This window comes from Schistocerca cancellata, unplaced genomic scaffold (assembly GCF_023864275.1).
Source record: "Schistocerca cancellata isolate TAMUIC-IGC-003103 unplaced genomic scaffold, iqSchCanc2.1 HiC_scaffold_1132, whole genome shotgun sequence".
Lineage (NCBI taxonomy): Eukaryota > Metazoa > Arthropoda > Insecta > Orthoptera > Acrididae > Schistocerca > Schistocerca cancellata.
Genome location: NW_026047131.1, coordinates 588,563 through 596,371, shown reverse-complemented (window position 1 = coordinate 596,371; position 7,809 = coordinate 588,563). Strand labels below are relative to the sequence as shown.

General features: G+C 44.7%; 1 pseudogene; it reads right to left on the bottom strand.

Annotated features, from left to right (window-relative positions):
- Window positions 1-7,463: 7,463 nt before the first annotated feature.
- LOC126159404 (5S ribosomal RNA) lies at window positions 7,464-7,580 on the bottom strand (annotated as a pseudogene).
- Window positions 7,581-7,809: the final 229 nt, after the last annotated feature.

Genomic DNA, 7,809 nt, shown 5'->3' with positions numbered 1-7,809 from the left:
TATCCTAATATTCTGAACTACTAGTTCCTTCCTCAGGGAGGGGTGAGAAAAAGGTTGGGCAAGTGATGATCCAAGTTCTCCTGGGTGTTGTATCACATCGCAATATAAAATACTTCAAAACTGATGTTTACCCTCAATTACGAGGGCTATTCAGAAAGTAGGGAACATTTCCATCTGACGCTGCTAGGCACATGCCAATCACATTTATTTTGGTATGTGTGTGCTCGGTAGCTCAGTTGGCATCCATCCGTAACAGTGGGAATGACTCTGCGCATCTGGTTTTTTCAATGTTCTAATTTGAAATGTGCGCTGCAATCGAAAATCCTGCCAGTTGTGAGGTGCGGTCTGTGATATGGTTTTTGTTAGCAAAAAACCTAAAACCTATAGAAAATTATTGTGAACTGTTCAAAGTGTAAGGAAACACTGTAATGAGTGAATGTTCTGTCCAGAAATGGTGCATTTGGTTTAAAAATGGCTGGAGCAATATTCATGATGAAGAGAAGAGTGGATGCCCGATCACTGTGACTGATGATCTCGTTGCTAATGCTGATGAGATAATTCATGAAAACCGTCGGTTCACAATAACGGAGCTTTCGCTTTCTTTTCCACAAGTTTCACGCACTTTGTTGTTTGAAATTGTCACTCGAAAGTTGGGCTACCACAAATTTTGTGCACGATGGGTGCCCAAAACAGTTACAGAGTACCATAAAGAATAGTGAATGGTTCCAACGTTGACATTTCTGGAGGCCTACCACAAACATAGTGATTCATTACTGGATCAAATTGTAACCGGTGACGAGACTTGGGTGAAACATGTCAACTGTGAGACAAAATTACAGTCCATAATGGGGGCACACAAGGTCCCCCCAAAAACCAAGAAAATGTTTGCAAACCTTATCAGCAAGGAAGTTAATGGCAACAATGTTTTGGGATAGGCAATGTGTGCTTCTGATTGATTTTCTCGAATGTGGAGCAACCATAAATTCTGCCCGGTACTGTCAAAATTTACACAGCCTTAGAAGAGCAGTTCAAAACAAACGCCTAGGAAAGCTGACATCCAAAATTTTGTTTTTGCACGACAATGCCCGACCTCATACGGCAAACTGCACTAAAGAACTTCTTAATTCATTCAAATGGGAAATTTTCCCTCATCCGCTCTACAGCCCCGATCTTGCACCAAGTGACTTCCACTTGTTTCTCAAGATGAAGAACTGGCCTGCAACGCAGCGCTTTGATGACGATGCGGAACTCCAGGCAGGCGTGACTGGCGAAGTCCCAGGCGGCACAATTTTATGACAAAGGTCTTTCAAAGCTCGTCCATCGCTATGATGAATGCAATGGGTTTGGTAGCTATGTGGAAAAGTAGTATGTTAGTTGCTCTTTCAGATGTATATAATAAAACGTATTTCTTGTACTCAGTTTTTTTTTAATGCCAAAATGTTCCCTACTTTCTGAATAGCCCTTGTACAATAGCCCCTCTCAGGCAACCTCAAAGAGGGCCATTGTAACATGGTCAAACCATCGGTTTTACAATGAGTGACAAAAGTCGTGAGGTACCTCCTAATATTGTTTCAGACCTCCTTCTACCCGGCATAATGCAGCAACCTGACGTGGCACAGTCTCAACCAGTTGTTGGAAGCCCCTGCAAAAACAGTGAGCAATGCTACCTCTATAGCTGTCAGTAATTGAGAAGGTGTTGCCAGCGCAGGGTTTTGTGCGCGAACTGACCTCTCGAATAAGTACCATAAATGCTCAATGGGATTCATGTTGGGCAATGTGGGTGCTCAAACCGCTCACTCCAGTTGTCCAGAATATTCTTTAAAATACGAGGGCAGTTCAATAAGTAATGCAACACATTTTTTTTTCTGAAACAGGGGTTGTTTTATTCAGCATTGAAATACACCAGGTTATTCCCCAATCTTTTAGCTACACAACACTATTTTTCAACGTAATCTCCATTCAATGCTACGGCCTTACGCCACCTTGAAATGAGGGCCTGTATGCCTGCACGGTACCATTCCACTGGTCGATGTCGGAGCCAACGTCGTACTGCATCAATAACTTCTTCATCACCCGCGTAGTGCCTCCCACGGATTGCGTCCTTCATTGGGCCAAACATATGGAAATCCGACGGTGCGATATCGGGGCTGTAGGGTGCGTGAGGAAGAACAGTCCACTGAAGTTTTGTGAGCTCCTCTCGGGTACGAAGATTTGTGTGAGGTCTTGCGTTGTCGTGAAGAAGGAGGAGTTCGTTCAGATTTTTGTGCCTACGAACACGCTGAAGTCGTTTCTTCAATTTCTGAAGAGTAGCACAATACACTTCAGAGTTGATCGTTTGACCGTGGGGAAGGACATCGAACAGAATAACCCCTTCAGCGTCCCAGAAGACTGTAACCGTGACTTTACCGGCTGAGGGTATGGCTTTAAACTTTTTCTTGGTAGGGGAGTGGGTGTGGCGCCACTCCATTGATTGCCGTTTTGTTTCAGGTTCGAAGTGATGAACCCATGTTTCATCGCCTGTAACAATCTTTGACAAGAAATTGTCACCCTCAGCCACATGAGGACCAAGCAATTCCGCACAGATGGTTCTCCTTTGCTCTTTATGATGTTCGGTTAGACAACGAGGGACCCAGCGGGAACAAACCTTTGAATATCCCAACTGGTGAACAATTATGACAGCACTACCAACAGAGATGTCAAGTTGAGCACTGAGTTGTTTCATGGTGATCCGTCGATCATCTTGAACGAGTGTGTTCGCACGCTCCGCCATTGCAGGAGTTACAGCTGTGCACGGCCGGCCCGCACGCGGGAGATCAGACAGTCTTGCTTGACCTTGCGGCGATGATGACACACGCTTTGCCCAATGACTCACCGTGCTTTTGTCCACTGCCAGATCACCGCAGACATTCTGCAAGCGCCTATGAATATCTGAGATGCCCTGGTTTTCCACCAAAAGAAACTCGATCACTGCCCGTTGTTTGCAACGCACATCCATTACAGACGCCATTTTAACAGCTCCGTACAGTGCTGCCACCAGTCGGAAGTCAATGAAACTATACGAGACGAAGCGGGAATGTTTGAAAATATTCCACAAGAAATTTCCGGTTTTTTCAACCAAAATTGGCCGAGAAAAAAAAAGTGTTGCATTACTTATTGAACTGCCCTCGTAATTGTGACACGGTGACATCCATAAGAATTCCATCCTTGTTTCAAATCGTGAAGTTCATAAATGGCTGCAAACGGTTTCCAAGTAGCCGAACATAACCTTTTCCAGTCAATGATTAGTTCAGTTGGAGCAGAGGACCTAGTCCATTACAAGCAGACGCAGCCCACACTGTTACGGTGCCACCACCAGTTTGCACTGTTGACAACTTGGGTCCGTGACTTCATTGGGTCTGTGTCACACTCTAACCCAACAGATATCTTTTATGAACTGAAATCAGGACATCTGACCAGGCCACGGCTTTCCAGTCATCTAGGGTCCAACAGATACGGAGAGTCGCTGTAGGCGATGATGTGGTGTCAGCGAAGGCACTCGTGTCGGTTGTCTGTTGCCGCAGACCGTCAGTGCCAAATTTTGCCACAATGTCCTAATGGATATGTTCGTCGTGCACCCCACATTGATTTCTGTGGTTATTTCATGCAGACTTTTGTTACCTTAGTGTAAAGTATGCGATACAAAATCGAGAAGGATTTTAATTATTATGGCACCTGATACAGAGGCCTATTTAGTAATGTCAGGATGGGAAAGATTCACAGGAACAGCAGGTCACTCAGACCCCAGAATGAGAGTAGCTAGGACGAGGTGGAGCCATGCTGGATAGGTACTAGAGAGCACTGGAGGTCAAAGATAGCACATTTGTAAGCACGATGCCAGTGTGGAGATGATAAGGACAGCTGCATCAGCAGCAAGAGAAATGAAACGAGTAGTGTAATTAAGAACTTGGACGGGAAGTAGATGGTAGGAAACTAAAGGGATGAGAGGGTGAGGGTGGGGTGGAGGTTGATGATGACAAATTAAAAAGCAATAAAGAAAGTAATTAAATCGTACAAAGGAAGTAAAAAAAAAATATATTAGGATTGTGCATAAGTTCATAGCATTTTTCCTTAAGTTTAATTAACACAACAGATACACACAACAGAGACTTTACTCATCAATAAAATATTCTCCTTCACTATTTATAACGGTCTGTTAATGCTGGGATAACTTTTCAATTCAGCAACTGTAGAAATACGTGATTTTGAGGAAAATAACTCGCTGAGCCATGCTTGGAGCATATTTTCATCTGGAAAGGAAGTTCCTTGAATGTTGTTCAATAGGGAGTGCAAAAGGTAAAAATCTGAGGGTGTAAGATAAGCAAATACTGTGAATGTACAATGACATTCCATCCCAACTTCTGTATTATGTTTTCTGTCAGTCTAGCAGAATGCGTGTAGCATATCATGGAGTAGCATCAATTCACGCAGTATTCCTGGTCGCTGTTCTTGCATTGCATCTAAAAGGTGTCTCATTTGTTGACAGTAAACATCAGCAGTAGCAGTTACACCTTGGGGAAGCCAGACGTACACTATGTGATCAAAAGTATCCGGACACCTGGCTGAAAATGACTTACAAGTTTGTGGCGCCCTCCATCGGTAATGCTGGAATTCAATATGGTGTTGGGCCACCCTTAGCCTTGATGACAGCTTCCACTCTCGCAGGCATACGTTCAATCTGGTGCTGGAAGGTTTCTTGGGGAATGGCAGCCCATTCTTCACAGAGTGCTGTACTGAGGAGAGGTTTCGATGTCGGTCGATGCGGCCTGGCTCAAAGTCGGCGTTCGAAAACATCCCAAATGTGTTCTACTGATTCAGGCCAGGACTCTGTATAGGCCAGTCCATTACAGGGATGTTGTTATTGTGCATCCAATCCCCCACAGGCTGTGCATTATGAACAGGTGCTCAATGGTGTTGGAAGATGCAATCGCCATCCCCGAATTGCTCTTCCACAGTGGGAAGCAAGAAAATGCTTAAGACATCAATATAGTCCTGTGGTGTGATAGTCCCATGCAAAACAACAAGGGGTGCAAGGCCCTTCCACGAAAAACACGACCACACCATAACACCACCGCTTCCAAATTTTACTGTTGGCACTACACCCAGTGGCAGATAAAGTTCACCGGGCATTTGCCATACCCATACCGTGCCAATGGATCCCCCCATTGTGTACCGTGATTCGTCACTCCAAACAACATTTTTCCACTGTTCGATTGTCCAATGTTTATGCTCCTGACACAAAGCGAGGTGTCGTTTGGCATTTACCCGTATGATGTGTGGCTTACGAGCAGCCACTTGACCACGAAATCCACGTTTTCCCACCTCCCGCCTAACTGTCTTAGCACTTGCAGTGGATCCTGATGCAATTTGGAATTCCTGTGTGATGGTCTGGATAAAGGGCTGCCTATTACACATTATGGCCCCGTCAACTGTCGGCGGTCTCTCTCAGTCAACAGACGAGGTCAGCCTGTTTGCTTTTGTGCTGTACGTGTCCCTTGACATTTCCACTTCACTATCACATCGGAAACACTGGACCTAGGGATGTTTAGGAGTGTGGAAATCTCATGCACAAACATATGACCCAAGTGACACCCACTCACCTGACCACGTTCAGAGTTTCATGAGTTCTGTGGAGCGCCCCATTTTGCTCTCTCACGATGTCTAATGACTACTGAGGTCGCTGGTATGGAGTACCTGGCAGTAGGTGGCAGCACAACGCACCTAATATGAAAAACCTGGGGGTGTCCAGATACTTTTGATCACATAGTGTATAACACTATCTCATGTGGATGCCCCCAGATCTTTGCACAAGGAATTGCTGCCTTTCTTTTCCTTGTACTAGCATACAGACACCATTTCTCATCACCAGTTATGATACAGGGTAGGATTGGTCAGTGTTGTACAGAAGCCAACTGGTGATGTGCAAGCACAGATGCACATATGACCAGCAGCTGAAATGTGTGATTTTGGCTTAAAGCATGTGGTACCTATACACCCAATTTTTGAATCTTCCCTATTAAATGCAAATTTCAGAAGATGGTGGAATGATCACAGTGCATCAAATGTACCAGTCTCAAATACATTGATGCAGATCATTGTGCATTAACCCTGAAGGTCTTGCTGCACCTGGAGAGTCACTAATGTCAGAACGATCCTCCTCAAAACAAGAAAACCATTTTATCACAGTGCTCCATCTAGTGGCACTATCCCCATTTATGGAACAACTGTTTCTCGCTGCCTCTGCTGCCATATCCTCTTTGTTGAACTCAAACAGAAGAATATGTCAGAAATCTTTTGATTTCTCCACTTGACACTCCATTTTCTAGCATCCAAGCTTGGCCCACTATCTCCAAACGACAAAATATAAACTCAAATAGCAACAGTGAACTAATGACTTCACAGAGTCTTCCTGGTCGTTATTCTCTGACTGCATCTGTAAGACATCCCAGTTGTTGACTAGAAACTCGTGGCAACCGGAATGCGAATACGCAAAACAAAAGCACTATGAACTTGTGCACCATCCTAATATACAGTGACAATGATGTACAATAATAATAGTCAAAGGACTGAAAGAGGGGCAGTGAGCATTATCAGTCACTAAGGAACACTAAATCCAAAATTAAATTCACGAGAGTATGATATAGTTTTTTGAGATTAGAACAGGGGTGCGACAGAGCAATGGTGTTTCACCACTGCTATTCAACGTGCTATTAGACAGATATGCCTGTCAATGAGAAAATAACTGAAGATCCAGAGAACTAATAAACCAATCTGGCTAGGAAACAAAACTGAAGGAATAGATAGTGGCCGTGTGGCACTCACCGACGATCTCACAATGGTCACTGACGACACAGAAACTGCAATAATGTAAAATGAGGTCCTGAAAGTGAAGTCTGAAAATACAAGACTTCTGATCACCTTCAAGAAAACAGGATACCTGTCAAACCGTAAAGACCGTGACAAAATATGCCAAATCCAGAGCATTCACAAATAAAAGTATCTCTGAGAGATGATACAGGTAAATGGCACTGAGGAAGGAGCTCGTGAACAGAAAAATCAAAAGATGACTAGAGCATTCTGGAAGACTGGAAACATTTACAATGAATCATGCCTATCTAGTAATGTAAAAATGACATACCCTCATACGGCAAGAGCTGACAACACTTAATGTACCCAGGAACGTTACTGAAAATGATTGTTTTGATAATCTAAGTATTACAGTGCGGCACTCCGTCTTCAGGTCACAACCGGCCCATCGGGACCATCCGACCGCCGTGTCATCGTCAGTTGAGGGTGCGGATAGGAGGGGCGTGTGGTCAGCACACCGCTCTCCTGGTCGTTATGATGGTTTTCTTTGACCGGAGCCACTACTATTCGGTTGAATAGTTCCTCAATTGGCATCACGAGGCCGAGTGCACCCCGAAAAATGGCAACAGCGCATGGCGGCTGGATGGTCACCCATCCAAGTACCGGCCATGCCCGACAGCGCTTAACTTCGGTGATCTCACGGGAACCGGTGTATCCACTGCAGCAAGGCCGTTGCCAAGTATTACTGTGTGGAGAACAATAATGTCGCATTATGTTCAAATATCTGAACATGGTAAACTCACCAGTCGACGTTACTGTGACACTGTCCCCCTTCACCGTGTGCTTTTTTTCCAGGCTTCCGTTCGACTACGACTCTACTTTGATAATACGCGACCGATTCGAACGGCGCAGGTATAGGAGCTCTCAGAACGAGAGGATGTTTGGCAAATGGACTGGCCAGCCCAT